Source organism: Lytechinus variegatus, chromosome 18 (genome assembly GCF_018143015.1).
Source record: "Lytechinus variegatus isolate NC3 chromosome 18, Lvar_3.0, whole genome shotgun sequence".
NCBI lineage: Eukaryota > Metazoa > Echinodermata > Echinoidea > Temnopleuroida > Toxopneustidae > Lytechinus > Lytechinus variegatus.
In genome coordinates, this window is record NC_054757.1 from 14,394,318 (window position 1) to 14,412,406 (window position 18,089).

Sequence of the window (18,089 nt, forward strand, 5' to 3'; positions counted from 1 at the left end):
TTGCTTAGAATATTCCTTTATACGATCGTAATAGGCACGTGCTTAGCGCTCGCATACATTGTTTACGCTAGATACGCATCATTTGCACGATTAAAAGAAACGGACTAAACTATTATTTTGTTTTGACTGGTCAACTGCCGAGTATATATATAATAGACCTACAATTTGAAAGGGGTGCGATTTTAGCACTTGCCTGGGCTTCGTTTGTTCTAGATACGTCACTGCTGACATGGGGGATATTCATTGAAACAATGCAAGCGAATAGCGCGAGCTGAAGTTTTCTATATTATGACCCGACAACTAAACATTCTAAGTAGGTTATTCTTTAAATGTAAATATCAAATTCGATGTACCTCAATAAAAAATCATTGCAAGCGCGAAACACAATAAGCTATTTCATCTACACGTATATACGAAGGTTATCATCTCAACAATATATTTTGTGATATAAATACTTGATCACGACTGGACGTTGTACAACAATAAAGAACAAGCTGTCTATATTGCGAACTAAATTTACTGATCTGAAAGGGACTATTTTAAAAGTGATGCCCAACACGTATATAAGAATTTTGTGAATATATTGAATACTCTAATTGAATGACGACAATTTTCGCGACTGGGACCTACGGCCGGGCAATTTTAATCACTGTACGTAAAAAATGATGGGCTTAATTTTAAGGGATTTAAACATAAAACCTATACATTCAAAGCATTTTATTAGAACAGCCCTGTGTGCCTACATTACACTGATGGTATTTAGCCTATATACATGGAGTAGAGGAACATTCCTTCGTGACAATCAGTTCTATCATTTTTCCAGTAGGCGTCAGTCCGACAACCTCTTTTCTTTTAATTTTTCCCCTTTTCCACTTTTCTTCTTTCTCTTCCCCACCCTTTTCCCTTCTATTTTCCCTCTCTTCCCTTATCCCGACAGTCACGCATATTAACCGACGATAAAATATCCAGAGTGGTGGGGGGGGGTCTTACCCTGTTAGAGATGGCCTTTCAATATTGACGGAAATACAATTATGCTCATTCACAAGCATTTGTTTTAAAATACACGAATTCAAGTGTACTGTTACTTGATGGCTGTGGTGATGATGGACTAATTATTCCATGGAATCTAAAAATTACAGTGATTGGATCGAGCAGAAACGGGAACTTTCGTGATTGACGGTGTGACTAGTTTTGTTTAAAATTCTGACTCAAACTAAGATTTTTACATTGTTTCATTTTTCATTATTTTCCTAAAATGAACATGATATGATGATATATATAAACAATGCCAGATTGAAGGTAAAGGATGCTTCATAATACGCTGAAATAATGAGGGGTTTATAAAAAAATTGTATAAAGAAAATCAATAACCAATTTACAGGTTTTCAGGTATTACGAGCTAGAAAAGAACACAACAAACTATCTTCACGTAAGGTTCATAGGATTGTGTAACAAAAATCAGATTGCGTCTTTATACTGTAAAGAATTTACGGAAGGAAGAGCGAAGGGAAGCAGAAAATAATAAAATAGCGGGAGAGAAGTGGAAATTGAAAAAGAAATGTGATATGATTTGAAAGGTGTCATGAGCGGATTATATGGCGGAGAAATGTAAAGAATTATTGACCCCAATCATGGATAAAATTAAATACGGCTACCCCTTCCAAAAAAACACACTGTCATACATGCAAATCAAATACACAAAACAAACAAACTTATGCATAATAATTTGTAGGTCTTATACAGTCATGATATTCCAGGGTCTCGGGAGTTGAGATGTTTGGGTTTGCAAATTACTACCCTATATCTAACATGTTCCAAAATAGTCTAAAACGGATAGGCCCCGATCGATCGGAGGGGGGGGGGGAGCAACAGGACCCGGGAGTTTCTCCCAAGTATCTTACGTGAAGATATGCCTATACCGAAAATTGTTGATGGGAACATAGGCGGCGGAAGCGGGGGGGGGGGGGACGGCCCCCCTAAATTTTTTTGTTGATAATCTTTTTTTTTTTACTTCAATTTTTTTTCCTGCGTGATCCCCCCTAAATTCACGTGGACCCCCCTGAAACGTGTGTTGCCCCCCCCAAAAAAAAAATTTAGGTTGATGACCTTTTTTTTCCTTGTCAAAAATTTTAGGTAAGCAACTCCTAAAATTTAGGTTGATAACCCTTTTTTGTGGGCGCTTGTCAAATATTTTACCTGTGTCCATGAAAATTCAGGTGGACACCCCCTAAATTTTTTGGCTTCCGCCGCCAATGGATGGGATGATCTTTGTTGGGGGAGCTCGTGGAGAACGTAAACACACAAACACGATGGTGGATGATGAAGTTTCCATGTCAGGGGCACGGGGGGGGGGGGGGTGGAGGAGGGGAGGTCACATGCCTTTCGGGCTGCCTTTATTCCCAGCTATGTTCCGTGCATGTAAACATGCACATCGACATATCATGACAAGAGTTGCGCTCGGATACATACAAGGAGCTATATTCAGTGCATTCGCCTCTTTTATCGTCCATATCAGTTTATCTCGATCGAACCAGTCGACGGACGTTTGCTATATCGTGACCAGGTAAAAGAGAATAATCAAGAACCACAAGTACGTATTGTAGTTTATGCAAAGGTAAAGCAAAGAACAGAAAGGTAATTTTGGGGGAGGGGCACAATATAGCTTCTGGAAAATCACACTCCATCCCTCCATGATCCACATAACAAAAAAAAAAAAAATCCCTACTCAACACTGTACGCAGCTCTGGGATTCTTCATGTATTTGTAGACCTGGCCGTTATTTAGCGTTATTTTCTGTTGCCGTTTTATTTGCTACTAATTTATGTCGCCAAAATATAAATTCGTCAAAATCCCATGGTCTATCCAGAGAGCTATTGGTCTATCATTCGAGGCATACATGTGGCTTGACCCAGGCTATAGCATATACAAAATGTACAGACCAAAGGCGGAATGGACACTCACGAGTTCGACACCTGACAGTACATTAGATTCCCCAATGAAATGCAAGCGATACACACACAACTAAACCCTTTCACCATAGAGCTATTACAGACTTCAAGGCACATGCGCTTATCACACAGAGCGGACACCGAGAGAACACAGACCCCCCCCCCCCCCAACAAACTTCGAACACAACAGATCACGGAGAACTGAATTCCGCCGTGGTAAGCTCCGCCTACTTTCTTACATACATCACAAGGTGGCGCTATATAATATCGATTTAAATTGGACACAGAATCATGAATCAACCGTCGAGAAGTGCATTTTTCTCTTCAAACATTGCCTCAGATTTTCAGTTTTTAAAAACACTTCCCGAATATGTTATGATCCCAAACTTTCACATGGGTATTTTTGAGTTATTAGTCGAATGTTCATAACATTTTCAAAGAGCAATATGATAATTTTTTAAATTGCTCACAAAGTTAAATATTCCCTTTAACATTGCAATCAATTTTCAAGGATTCTTTTGACCGCTTCGGGGACAAAGCCCCAAAGGAATCTTTTCCCTGGGCTCTGCACTATTCAGGCACAATGAGCTGTATTGCTATACTTTTGTATTCTTTGTTTTTTTTTTCTCTGTCCCTTTTCCTACATTGTATTTACTACAATAATACGATGTTGTCTTTTTACTATGTTTTGGCGATCCAGCCTTACAGGTTTCTGATAACCTTCATGGAAAGCCACGCAATGTATTATATTATCTAATCACATTATTTGATGTTTCTTTGTATTCTTATCCTATTTTGCGAAATAAAGATTGAATTAATTAATTAATACTGAAAAAAATACATATCAACCCCCGCTTTGCCCTTCTGAACCATCTTCCATAAATCCTCTTCTTCATATCCTTCCTCCGCTGTAATCGACTATCCAATCAGCATTATTATTATACTGCATCATTTGCGTAAAATACTTTGATGTGAGAGTAAGTTAGAGGAAGAGATGTGAATCATATGCAAGAAATTTTAAGGACAAGTAGGTTGAGGTTGTGTTTGGAGGAATCGGTTAATTTGGCATTGGTTAAAAAAACAGGATGAAAATGGCAAATCATTGAGGTTCTTGAAAGTTGAAATGTTCAGAAATATATAGCAATTCCTCATCTTCTTTTATTAGGTTTAGAAGTGTTTTCCTGTGTGAGTGAAATGCTGGACATTCTCCAACAAAATGTATAACACAAATAACATAAATTTCAAGAAGTCTGAATTGACATAAACATTATTTTCTTGGATGAATTTGAAAATAGAAGTTTTGCAGAAGAAGCATTTATCAACATAAGAACCATTAGCCACAAAAAAAAATTAAAAATAGAACATTCGTTTTAAAAGAATCTTTAGCGGACTACATTTGATAACCTTTCTTATATAGTGCACACCTCATATTTTATAATAAAGAAACATCAGATTTGTGTAGTGCATGTATCCACATTGCTAGATGCTCAAGGCGCTCCTATAGGCTATAACCCCTGGTAAGCTAGTCTACCGATTCCGTAGCACACAGATTTTGAGGAATTACATCCTGTCGGTACCCATTTTCCTCACCTGGGTTGAGTGTAGCACAATATAGGTAAACATGCCATGGCTTGGAATCGAACCCACGTCCTTCAGATGGAAATTACACGAGAGTCCTAACCACTAGAACACGACGCTCCCACTTGTGAAATCAAAATTAAAATAATAACCAATTCGTATGAATATATTGATTTGATGTGGTCACCTTTATTACATTTAAACCTCAATATATTCATGCTTGAAATAATACCAAAATCAATCAATGTGGCCCGACGTGACTGAACTATCAATCCCTCTTTTTTAAATTTGGTTCTTCAAAATTCATGGATTGTTTCATGAATACATGATGACTTGGTAATTCCCTCATGATGATAAAAAAAAAGTTTTTCACCCTAAACTCAAATTCATTTTGATGGAATGGATATCCTCAAAATTGCAAAACTGTGAAAATGCTATCCAAATTCAGATGAAAAATGATAGTTGATGCGATATGCATTAACTGATGATTGCATTAATTCCCAAAACAGTACATGAATCTATATAAATGGGTGCTCTGCAGGCTATTTTTTTTGGGGTGGGGGCACCTTTTCACAACTTACTACAAGATAAGTTTAAACTTGGCAGCGGATCAGGGGATCTAGTAAAACCACTTCAAATATTTTTTTCAGAAAATGACATTCCAGGTAATTTACATCACATGGAGGAGGAGCTCGTCTATGACGTCACAAAACCAAAAATGTCAAAATTCAATAACCATCTTATTCTTTGACAGATTTTCATTATAGACTTTCGTCAATTTTTTCTCAAATTTTATCAAAACCAATTTAAATATTGTCAGGGTGAACAATCCCTTTAAAATGATTACTACTGCTTTCAAAACAATTCAGATAGGCCCCCAGTTATTGCAGAAATTTTGAATATCTTTCATAAAAGTCCGTCAAAGTGAGAAACGATTCAGGTTCAAATCGGCTTCAAGTAAATGTCAATGTCTGGATGTACTCTCCGTTATCGTATTACCCCTGCATGAGAGGAGCCCAGCCTAACTTATTTACAAGCAAATTCACTCACAGAATAATTCATTTTTGGCTTTGCTGGAAAGAATTTGAATATGTTTAACGACTATTTTTAGCTCTTCTTTTCCATCTTCTTTATTTCAATCATGTACATCTACTACCTCTCATGCATGCAAGACGTCATTTATGACAAGTTTTTTTTCGGATCATAGTCTATAGGAGGTTTGGAAGCATTTTAACTGTGGGGCCTTATCTATGCTGTATAAGTGCACGCAATAATATTTTAAGAGGGAACCCTGACAATTTATATAAGCATTATTACATGCTTCGCAATGAGTAAAACGGTAATTCTTTCACTCCATAGCCTACAGTGTTAATATTATAAGTGTCTACATGGATGCATACAATTTCAGTCATTATTATTAGCTAATACATATCTCGATGACTCCTGTCTAACCTAACGGCATGTAATCATTATTACGGCGTTAGCTGCAAAATAACAAAAAAAAAAATTTTTTAGATCCTTGATGAAGGTAAGCAATCCCTTACATCCATTTTCTCTATCCATTCAAATACTGTAACTTTAAATAGATGTTGGATTGGGATAAGTTTTTTAACATGAAAGTTGAAACCAAATACATTAAAATGACTGCCCAAGTGTTTTTAAAGGGCATTTCCACCCCAACAAAAATTGACTTGAACAAAAAGAGAAAAATCAAAATAGCAAAACACTGAAAATCTCGTAAAAATTGGATGAAAAATAAGAAAGTTATAACATTTTACAGTTTTGCTTAATTTCACAAAATAGTTAAACCGCTTTCATACTGCGTTTTTCCCTGGTGAACTTCACTGGTGAAACTGTTTCCCCGGTGAAGTTCGCTGGTGAAACAGCCAGTATGAAAGCTAACAGGAAAACTTCTCCTCTTTGAGGATGTCTGAGGTCATTTTTTTTTCCCCCGAAATCCCCTGAACTGAGATTCTGGCTAGCGCAGCCAGCTATTATTTCTGTTATTTATTTATTAAAATAAAATTATTATTTATGTTAAATAAGAAAGTTATGCCACTTACTCTCACACCAAAGTTTTGCTTATTTTTCACAAAACATTTATATGCACAAGTCAGTGACATGCAAATAAGACATTCGATTTAGATGAAATTTTTAGTGTTATGCTCATCGGATTTTTCTCTTTTTATTCAAATCAACTTTATGTTGGGGGTGGACTTGTCCTTTCATTATTTAACAGTTGGGGTTATGTACATGAACCACATCTAGATTTCATAGACATTTTCATAAAATCATTGTTTGCTGCGAGGAGCTTTCAAAGCTCCTTGTTTGCTGCAACTTTGACTTTACATTGAGGAAGAATGGGATCATTATATTTTCTTTTCCTCCCACGAACTCCCCAGGGAGATTATCCAATATGATTGTGAAAGTTATTCCTGCCCACTGTGAGCATACATTAGGCAGTGCTGCACCATCCCGAGTTTGCTCAATCTCGAGATTTTAGCCCGATCGGCCCTCTTCGCGATTAATCTCGAGATTCAAGAAACCCCGTCTCCACCATCGCAAGAAGAGCAATTCCTGCTCGAGCGAGGCATCGATGTATTGCCGTGTATAAATAATCCCGAGTGCGTCTGCACCTGCGAATTAGCGCGATAATTTGTGAAATAGCGCGCTATTTTGAAAATAATCCCGAGTTGACTTGGGATTGCAATCTCGAGATTAATCCTACGAAATAGGGCGATAATTGCGTCTGCATTGCAAATAATCTCGAGATTGTTCAGATCGGGATAATTTGCCAGATCAGAAATAGCGCGCTAATTTGAAAACTCAGGATGATGCAGACGGCCCTTTTGTAGGCCCTTCGCCCTTGCCATCATGGAAAATAAACAGGAAATATTATGATTTGCCTTTTCCAATTAACGACTAAATGCCTTTTCCCCCTGCCTAATGGAGGTTGGTTGGTATACATGAAATTGGCCTCATCGAGATGGGATTTACATCAGGGAACACGATGGCTCTCTAGCTCAAAACCTGGTATAGTCTTTACGTACCCACTTCTCGTGGGCAAAATTTCCCTAAATCCTGTATTATGTGGGACTAAATGGCTAATAAGCCCCTCCCATAGTCCAGGGTTAAGCCTAGCCTACTTTCTTTTCTCACAACGTTTTTTGCAAAGTGGCCATCCCAAACTATAGTACGGAATTGTTCGGCCCCGCAAAATGGGTTAGCCTGGCAATTGCCATGGTAAGTGTGAAAGTCTGGGGTTCAGAGTCGTTGTGAGAATAGAAATGCAGCCAAGCCAAGGAGAATACTCTACATGTCTGTCCTATAGAGGCAAGAGAGTCAGTGCTGTTGTCCAATCAGAGAAAAGTGCTCATAAATAGTTACCGCTAGTCCGGGAATACTGAATTTTGTGTGGGAAGGGAAAATACGTCTTAAGCTAGGGCTACCCGTAAAATCTGGCCTATAAGAAAAACAAGTGGAACGCCTCTGGCAGTCTCACCTGCATCACACAATTCAATATAGCAGCAGTGCTGACTTTGAAAATTACTATCAAATAATTATTCACAAAAACACCATTCATATAAATGATACAATACTACGTTCATTGACATCTGACCTTAATCATGTGACCTAAACCTTGTCAGTGATACTTGATTACCCCTATATAAACTATATCTATAAACTTTAAAAGTTATGACAGCAATCTAATAATTACCTCTAAAATGGCCAAAGTTCAATGACCTTATAAAATGACCTTTGACTTTGGCCATGTGACCTGAAACTCGCATGGGATGTTCAGTGATACTTGATGACTCTTATGTCAAAGTTTTATGAACTAGGCCAATATACTTACAAAGTTATAATGGTAATTCAACAATACACCAAACATGGCCAAAGTTCATTGACCTTAATAATGTGACCTGAAACCCGCGCAGGATGTTCAGTGATACTTGATTACTCTTATGTCCAAGTTTCATGAATCAGATCCATAAACATTCACAGTTATGATACGCCCATGATGGCAAAAGTTCATTGACCTTTGACCTTGGTCATGTGACCTGAAATTCGCACAGGATGTTCAGTGATACTTGAATACTCTTATTTCCAAGTTTTATGAACTTGACTAATAAACTTCCAAAGTTATGATGGCAATTCAACAAATAACCCCATTTTGGCTAAAGTTCATTGACCCTAAATGACCTTTGACCTTGGTCATGTGACATGAAACTCAAGCAGAATGTTCAGTAATACTTGATTAACCTTATGGCTAAGTTTCATGAACTAGGTTCATATACTTTCTAAGTAATGCTGTCATTTAAAAAACTTAACCCTAGTTTCAGATTTTGATGTTGATTCCCCCAACATGGTCTAAGTGCATTGATCCTAAATGACCTTTGACTTTGGTCATGTGACCTGAAACTCAGGCAGGATGTTCAGTAATACTTGATTAACCTTATGGTCAAGTTTCATGAACTAGGTCCATATACTTTTTAAGTTATGCCGTTATTTCAAAAACTTAACCTTCGGTTAAGATTTGGTGTTAAAGCCGTTGCCGCGGTCAAAAAAGCGGCGCCTACAGTCTCGCTCTGCTACGCAGGTGAGACAAAAATAGTATGGGGTTAACAATATTCTGGGTTTAAGAAATTGTTGTAACAAAAGGGTACAAAAAAGGTGTGATAAGGCAACCACTTTTCTCTTCCCTTTCTTTCCTTTTCTCTCTTTTTTTCCCCTTGGTTGTGAAAATTAGGGGGGGAGCCACCCCCCCCCCTTCTATATGCCACTGAATCTCTGTCCGAGAAGTTTCTGCAAAATATGATTTCATTCCTCGTATCTCAGTTGTTTTTAAAAGAAAATCCAATTTCTTTCGAGATTATGATAGAACCTTGGAATTCACTAACATGAAGGCTTACAAACTTGTTAATTAATAATAGAAACTTTCATGGAAAATGAAAGTGAAAACAGCCTTGCCACCGGTAGAGCAATAATAATGGCTAAAAACTAATCAACTGAAGCCCTTAGAGAGTTGAGATTCATCAGATATTGAACCAGATGAGTTCAGGATGGTTGTCATGGTAACATGGCATGTGGAAAAAGAAGTGATTTTGCATAAAGTCTGAAGCTGGATATTGGATTTTTCTGTTTGGAGTGTTCCAGTGAGATGTGAGGGAAAGGGAATGCTGATATGATGGTTAGTCACCTTGGGAATGTAATACAAGACATAGGGGGGGGGGGGGGGTGATAGAGTGTGAAAGAGAGGGAGCAAGAGGGAGGGGAGGGGGGGGGGTAGTATATAGAAGGACAAGGGGAGAGGGGATGAAAAAGTTTTGGAGAAATAGGAAGAGAAAGAGAGAGGGGAGGGGAGGTAAATTATTGGGAGAGAAAAAGAAAGAAAGAAAGGGAGAGAGAGGAATAAAGAGAGTGGGAGACATAATGAAAAAGAGGGAATGAAAGCATGAGTGATAGAGAGAGCGAGAGAGGGACAAAAAGATATATAAATAAATGAATAAATAAGTAAGTTAGTTAGAAAGTAAATAAATAAATAAATAAATGAATTTACAGACTCATTTAGTTTTCAATCATAAAAAAACATTCTCTGGTGTACTGACCTTAAAAAACTGAAAACTCTCTCAAATTCAACTTAAGCATCAACTGAATTAAAAATGACAGACTTGTTTTTGACAATCTTACAACTCATCTCTTTTCCAAGGATAGATTAATACAACACTAGGTATTAAATAAGTAAATGTCAGTAGTTCACAATTTCAATTTCCTGTATTACATGTGATGAATTAGTCTACCGTTGAATGATGCAAGACACATGTTTTCAAGAAATGTATTTCCAATCATCAATGACCTTCAAATTTCTACTTCAAAACTCATTACTTTGGTCATTTGCAAGAAAGCAAGGAAAACAATAGTTAATATTTGGACCCATCAAAAAAATAAGACAGCATTTTTTATTGTGTCTGAATCTTTTGGCATAATCAGTACTGAGCTCTTGGATCTATTATTAAAATCTGTCTTCCATCAATCAATAGACAATTCATCTCCGATATGTCACGATGGAGCAAGATTCATTTTTGTCATTTCATGAAACTATTTTGAGAATTGAGAATGTAAGAGAAAAAGAAAAACCACACTGGCTCTGTTGCACTATCCTTGGCTTGGCCAGGTCTATTTTCCCACTTGCGACTCTTAAACCCAGTCTATCACTCATATTGCTGCAATTGCTTGGCTAACGATGCTATTTTGCAGGGCTAAATCCTGTGCTATAGGGCTTGCTTAATTTGCAAAAGTGTTGTGTTAAAAGAAGGCATGCTAAGCTTTACCCTGTACTCTATACAGGTGGGGTTAAATTACCATCAAGCGCCACCTGTAGTACAGGGTTAAGGAAATTTTTACCAGTGTAAACAGCATATATGTTTCCGATTCTGGGATTTCCTGGACGTGACCCTGGTTTCCTTTTGCACAATCTTGCATTTTTCTCAAATAAACATGAATCAGAAATAAAAATGCCAACACGTAACATGCTTACTACGGAAGAGAATTCAATCTATTTCTCATTAACGGTGATTCTTCCCCATTTCAAAATCAACAGTAGTTTGACCAAACAGAGTAGAGGTCAACTTGGAGTATGCCATCCTGAACCAAAAGTGGGTCACTATAAGATCATGATTGAGATTATGTATTCATATTTCAAATTTAATATCAGAGGGCTACAGACAAGGATCATATCCTGAAATGTTCAGCCCATTCCATACTTGAGAAGTAGTTTCATAAAAGAAATTCCAGACATTTTATTTTGATCAGGCTACCATTCAAAATAAACAGTTTCATGTTAATATTATAAATTCAAATGAAAATAAATAGTTTCACGCTAAAATTGTAAATTCAAATTCAAATGGCAAATTCACTAAATCAAAATCAAATACTGAATGTTGAAAATTGAATACTCAGGTCTATACTTGGAACAATGGTAAACGTTTAAAATCTATAGACTGTTTCATAAAGTTGTTTGTAAATTAGGAGCGACTTTAAAAATGACTGGTGATCCTTTCTTGTAGTAAATGATATGTTCATTGGTGATTACTTAGCGCGTAAGAAATGTTCACCAGTCGTTCTTAAAGTCGCTCTTAACTTACGAAGAGCTTTATGAAACACCCACCAGGCCTGACTACTAAAGAATCTGCACCTACCTTGTTCCTGGGGTTTCTGCAAGTAGTCTCTTCCTAGTATATATAAAAAAATCCTTGACTTCATGATTTGGCTAATTGTTTGCCACTGGGCATCATGTCATGCTCCCCTCCTCCAAGCTACATAGGGGAAGTTACGAAACCCTGATCAGAGAGGTTCTAGGTTGGAACCAACGAACGTAGAGGGCAGCAACACACGGCAGTGTTGCTTTTTGAGAAGGTTCACTCTGCTCAAATTTTGTGACCATTTTCTCCCAGAGCACTTTTTTGGAAGATTGTAGAGTTGATTTTTTCATTTGTTCAATTTTACTATTTTTTATAGATAATCACACTTCCAATAAAATATTTTAAATAATATTATTCAAGCGTTTTTGTATCTAAAAAAATATAAGACAAAAGGTAATTTACTAATCATGATTATTTTAGTTTGCAGAGCAATGAAAATACATCTAGACTGATGACATTTTTGTGTTACCATTCTTCGGCTTAATTTTGCTGCCCCTATTATACCTACCAAACCTACACAAGCTATGCCAGAGCCAAGACCATGATGCTCTACTCTGGCCATGCTATAACTTCCCGGTCACCTCGCTCGCTGCGGGTACTGCGTGAATAATATGCTGGCCGCACTGCACTGGCAGGATAATCTAGACGCAACTCGACTTGCTAGATATGGACTTAATAATTTGGCATAATAATTTGTTCCTCAGCAGGGAAAACAATTACACGGGGCCTTGGGGCAATTTGCTCCCAAAATGCTCAAAAGAGCGCCATGGAAAATAAAAAAAAGGATCCCAGGAAAGTCCCATTTTATTGCCATGATAAAGCTTATCCAATGTTGCAGTAAAAGGCAAGTATGCTGTGAAAAGTACCTACTGAAAAAAAATTGGCCTGGTCCTCAGACGTTTAAAAATTGATATTTTTACCGTGCATAATTATAACATTGCATCTATTTTGATGCTGGATAAAAGAGCACTGTCCATGCTCAAGGTCATACTGTGGCCGGGGATTGAACCCTTGACTTTCATGTGTCCAGTCATGTGCCTTTAATAGACAACTCTGCCACAGTACCTCCACAAATACTCTCTTACTTGTGCATGCAGAGCCCCATCTTACAAAGAGTTACAATTAATCCAATCAATCCCAAGTATATGGAAATCCATCAATGTCATAATTTTATCTTCACGAAATTGGCTCAATGTCCTTTGAAAACAAACTGAAGAATACTGAATTGTCGAGAAAAAACAGTGAATGTATGAACATAGGTCATTTCTAGAAAATATTTTTAACAGACATGTACTTTCGATGTTGACGTTACTGGCTTTCCATAGTTGTGATTTATCAGATCAATCGCAACTCTTTGTATGACAGGCCCCTAATCTTCGCAGTCCAGATAAACAAATCAAAAGCTATAACACTCATCTCCCGGTTCTGTGCATTTTCTGGACATTACTTTACAAGCCAAATTAGAACACACCTCAATTCTTAAATCATTGACCTAATTAACTATTCTCCCATTTCCTTGATCAAATAAACAGACTTCCCGTTTTCATTAAGCAAAAGTGCCATCCTTTTACTTTACCAATGGCAATGAGAATGTTGAGATTTCTTACTCCTTATGCTAGAGAAGGAAATTGGCTATTGGCTTTTTGTTCACAATTGCTCCTGCCCTTTAGAAACACCTGATGACCAATAAAACACAATTACATCCAAGGCATTTGTTTTCTGTAGCTATGCTTCCTCCGAATGATTAGATTAACTTGTTACCTTGTGGAACCAAGTTGTCTCTGTGCAAAGCTTATTACGAATAACAGAATGTGGTAGTGAATTGGTTAATGGTGCACATCAAAACCAGTGATGACATCATCCATAGGCAAATTTAAGTAAACTAAAAATAGGAACAGAGAAGAAATGAACCAAAGTCATTAGATTGAGACTTCCTCAAGATGACCGCAGAGATTCTTGCAAGTTTGGTGAAGATGGTTCCAAAATATATATTTCTGTAGATCAGTAAAAATGATTTATGATTATTGAAATCGAAATAGACAAACACTAAATGTACAGTCACCCAAGAGGGCTTACTTTGTGGCATTCATAGGCAAGATGAACATGTCTGGAAAGCATGCCCTCAATTCAGCAAGAACTTCCTCCAAAGGAATATATATCTAGGAAGCATGTGGTCAATAGTGTAGTTGAGTCAGGAGATGAATTCAAAGATCCACATAAATCAAGTTTTAGTAAGTTCTTCCACAAATCAACCAAAAAATCATCCAAAATGAAACAAATACTTTATCAGAAAACCACTTGGAAAGTTCCTACACATCCAAAGGTACATGTATAGTAATTCAGAATACATGTCCTCAACGGCTCTACCACTAAGCGACAGTCTCTGACCACTCCTCTGGCTGCACTGGAAGTACAAAATGTTATCTCCACAACACTCTTCCGATGTTGCCAAAGACTTTCATCATAGATTCCTTGACAGCATGTCACATGTTATTTCCCACTTGGAGTATGCTCATCGCTGGCTAATTTAGACCAGAGTTATGATGGGCTGATCTCCCAGGAGGACCATGATCTTAAAATTGTGGCTGTACTGCAGCAGAGTCATTTATCGGTGAGAGATTTAGGACTCCTGGGGAGCATTGCATGAAGCAAATAGTCAGTGACTTTCACCAACAACTGTTATAAGCTACTGAAATCCTTGCATCTGATTGGCTTAGAAAAGAATTAGTCAGTAAAAATCACTGGCTAGATGGTCATGAAACACTCACTAGGTTTCATCATGATCCTCTTTCAAGATTTTTTCTCTGGGGAATAATTTACTTTGAACTTTCCTTGACAGAGCTTAAGCATACATCATTAATTGAGTCTACACCAAAGGTTCTGTAACCCTTCCATTAACCGTCTTTTCCTGAGCAGATCTGTTGTTTTGAGAGGGAATTGAGTGAGCGGTAATGGGTGTGTAACAAAGGTTTTGAGACCTTTCTGTAAAATATCTCTCTCCTCTTTGATCTGAATCATTAATGTCAAGCCCCCTTTCTCTCTGCCCTTTTCCCTCTCCCCTTCCCTTCATTTTCTTTCCCATCCCATCACCTCTCCCCTCCTCTTCTCTTCCTCCCTTCCCTTCGCTTTCTTTCCAATCCCCTCTCCTCTCCTCTATTTTTCGTCCCTTCCCCTTCGCTTAATTCCCCATCCCCCCTCCCTCCTTTTCTCTTCTCTTCCTCCCCTTCACTTTCTTTCCAATTCCCTCTCCCTTCTCTTCCTCCCTTTGCTTCCTTTCCTTTACCATCCACTATCCCCTCCTCTTATCTTCCTCCCCTCCCCTTTGCTTTCTTTCCCATCTCATCCCCTCTGCCCTCTTCCTCCCCTCCCCATTCGCTTCCTTTTCCATCCCCTCTCCCTTTCTTTTCTTTCCCCATCCCCTCGCCTTTGCTTTCTTTCCAACCCCCTCTCCCCTCCCCTTCCCTTCTTCCACTCCTCTTTGCTTCCATCCCTTCTCTTGCTCTCCTTTCCCTTTCCCATTCCCTTCTCATCCCCTTCCATCTTCCTCCCTTCATCCCCTCCTCTCCTCCACTCCCTTTCATTCCTCCCATCCTATTCTATACCCTCCCCTCCCCTCTCCCTCCCATTCTCTGCCCCTCTCAGATCCCTCTTTTTTTCTCCCCTCTATTTGATTTATTGTCTCTCATTTCTTTCCCACTGTTTAATTATCATTTTCATTTTTGTTGTTGGAGGAATGTAAGAGAGTATTTAAAAAGAAGGATGCACCAAGTGAAATGAAAGAAGGGGAAAGCAATTTCTGTGGATATAAGAACGAAATTTAAAATTTCTCTTCTGACTTCTTTCCAAAATGAAATGAATAATTGAATAATAATTATAAAATACAAGATAAATACTAAAAGAATAAGTTAACTAAGAAATATATAAACAAATACATTAAATAGCCACAAGCAGACATTTTCTTCATGGGTTAATTGTTAAAAAACATGGTTGACTACTCCTGTAGGCCTTCATGTTAAAAACATGAATGTAATATGAAAGCTTTAAGGAATGAGAAATATTACATCACAAATGTCTGACAAATATGTAACATACCTTTATGTTATCCATCTTCTCCATCAACATAAAGAAACACCATCAAATGATATAAAGACTGTCTCCATCAAGGTGCAATTCTGATGTAAAAAACAAGATAAATATAGAAACAAAATTATTAAAACATTCATGATCATAGTCAAGTTATTATCATTAAATTATGTGCTGTGCTATCATTGGATAGCTAGATGTCCATGACAGCTTTGCTAGTGACATTTACTTGATGAGATTACAATCTAGTGTATCTTGTCATATCAACTTAATGAGTCAACATGTAAGTCAATACTACTAGTACATCTTTATAAGTCAATTCATATCATGTTCACATGTGGACGAGGCAAGATACATCATCTAGCCAAGTCGACTTATAAAAAGTTATAAGTGATCATGACGAGACAGGTACATGAAGCAGATAACAATAGCGAGTTTTCACAACTGCAACAGGGACAGATTCTAGAACAAAGTAAATGCCTTGTAAATGCCTGTCAAATCACAACGAACATCTAATAGAGGTCTTTGTCAAAAACTGGTGAACCAAGACAGCAGATCATCCTAAGATTCGGAGCTGACAAAAAATGGCAAATATAACGTTTGTGCAGAGTCCAGGGCAACACTGGGGTTTTGATTCACAGATTTTTTTTTACAAAGGCTGCTTCATCATGAATGGTTCTTTACAATAGAATCTCTACATTCGAGAAAGAGTCCGCATAGTGGTAGTGAATACTCTATTGATGTAACCCAGTATGCTGAACTATGACTTCTTGTATTTAAGTCAACTTGGCAAGATAACGTAACTTGCTGACTTGCCAAGATATTGTATCTTGATGACTTGCCATGATGGTATTGTTATAAGTCAACTTGGCAAGACAACGTATCTCATCCATCACGTCAGCATCTTAAAGTCTATTAAATCATTGGCAGTCATTCCAAGCGTCGTATCACACATACAATGGTGCAAACCCATTTCACAAAATTGACTTCAAAGTTTACTATAATTTTCACACTTAGTTCCCCAGCCTTACAACACATTCATTGCTAGAAAAATACATGGGTGGAAAGATCAAGAAAATTGATTGACATTGGTACAGTGAAACCTGTCTATAGTGACCGCCCAAGGGAAACACAATATGTGGCCTTTATAGACAGGTGGCTGCTATAGACAGGTTCTTATACACACAATCTGCCTCCATGGGAAGCGGTTTTAGTGGTCACTATAGGCAGGTGACCACTATAGACAGGTGGCCACTAAGACAGGTTTGACTGTATCTTTATTACTACACATAACTAAGGATCCGAGAAAATATTGCAAAAGAACTAGATGCTTGTAATTTCTGTTTGAGCGGCTTAGAATTTCCCTATGCAAAAACGCCATTGGGAAAAAGCGATATGTTTCGACTGACTGCAATTTCAATGCATGATCAGTCAAAACCTATTGCTTTTCACTTGCAAAGTCAATGCAGTGCCAAGTGCCGATACGACAGTTTGGCTGAAATATTCAGCAGTCAAAACATCGTTTCGCTCAGTTACAGTTCACGTTTCCAATAAGATTTGCGCATTTTATCAAAAAAAATATTCAGCAGTCAAAACATCGTTTCGCTCAGTTACAGTACACGTTTCCAATAAGATTTGCGCATTTTATCAAAAATTTGTATGGCATCTATATCCTCTCATATGTATCTCAAAAAAATGAAATAGATTGCTGCCTAGAAATTTAGTTATGAATAGAGTAGGAGTTTTACTTATATCTTATGCAATAATCTCAAAACCAATTTTTTTTACCAAAATTGACTGATACAACGGTTTGGACGACCATCCACGAAATCAACACATAAAGGTAAAAATCTTGCCATCTCATCAAGCAGATGGCACTTTAAAGCTTCTATACATTTCGGTCTTCAAATGTATCTCCACGTGTATGCTTCTTTGAATCATAATATAAGTTACATTTACAGTAAAAATACTTTGTTTTTAAGTGCTAAACATTATAATTACTATTACCCATCATTGAATCACGGCATGCAGCAAATAATGGATGCACTTTCTTCACTCCATGGAGAGCATTTCAACCAAAGTACCAAGACTCAAATGCTAGGCATACTACATAGGCATTCGCATCCTACCGGGTAACTGATTAACACCTGGATGAAGAGTGGCAAAGTGTGGATTGATGCCATGTAAAACGATGCTTGGCCACAGTGACATTTGAACATACGACCCTCTAAAGCAAGAGGTAGAACCACTACACCACAACGCTTTGACAAGCTACAAT

The 18,089-nt window shown here is 37.6% G+C and overlaps 1 long non-coding RNA gene across 1 annotated transcript in view; it reads right to left on the bottom strand.

The window, feature by feature from the left end:
• The window catches only part of LOC121431698, a 64,830-nt gene that overhangs the window by 31,484 nt on the left and 15,257 nt on the right, over nucleotides 1-18,089 (bottom strand). Inside the window, exon 2 of the long non-coding RNA XR_005972153.1 lies at nucleotides 15,821-15,900. This is a non-coding gene — a long non-coding RNA (uncharacterized LOC121431698). The remainder of the gene's footprint in view (nucleotides 1-15,820; nucleotides 15,901-18,089) is intronic.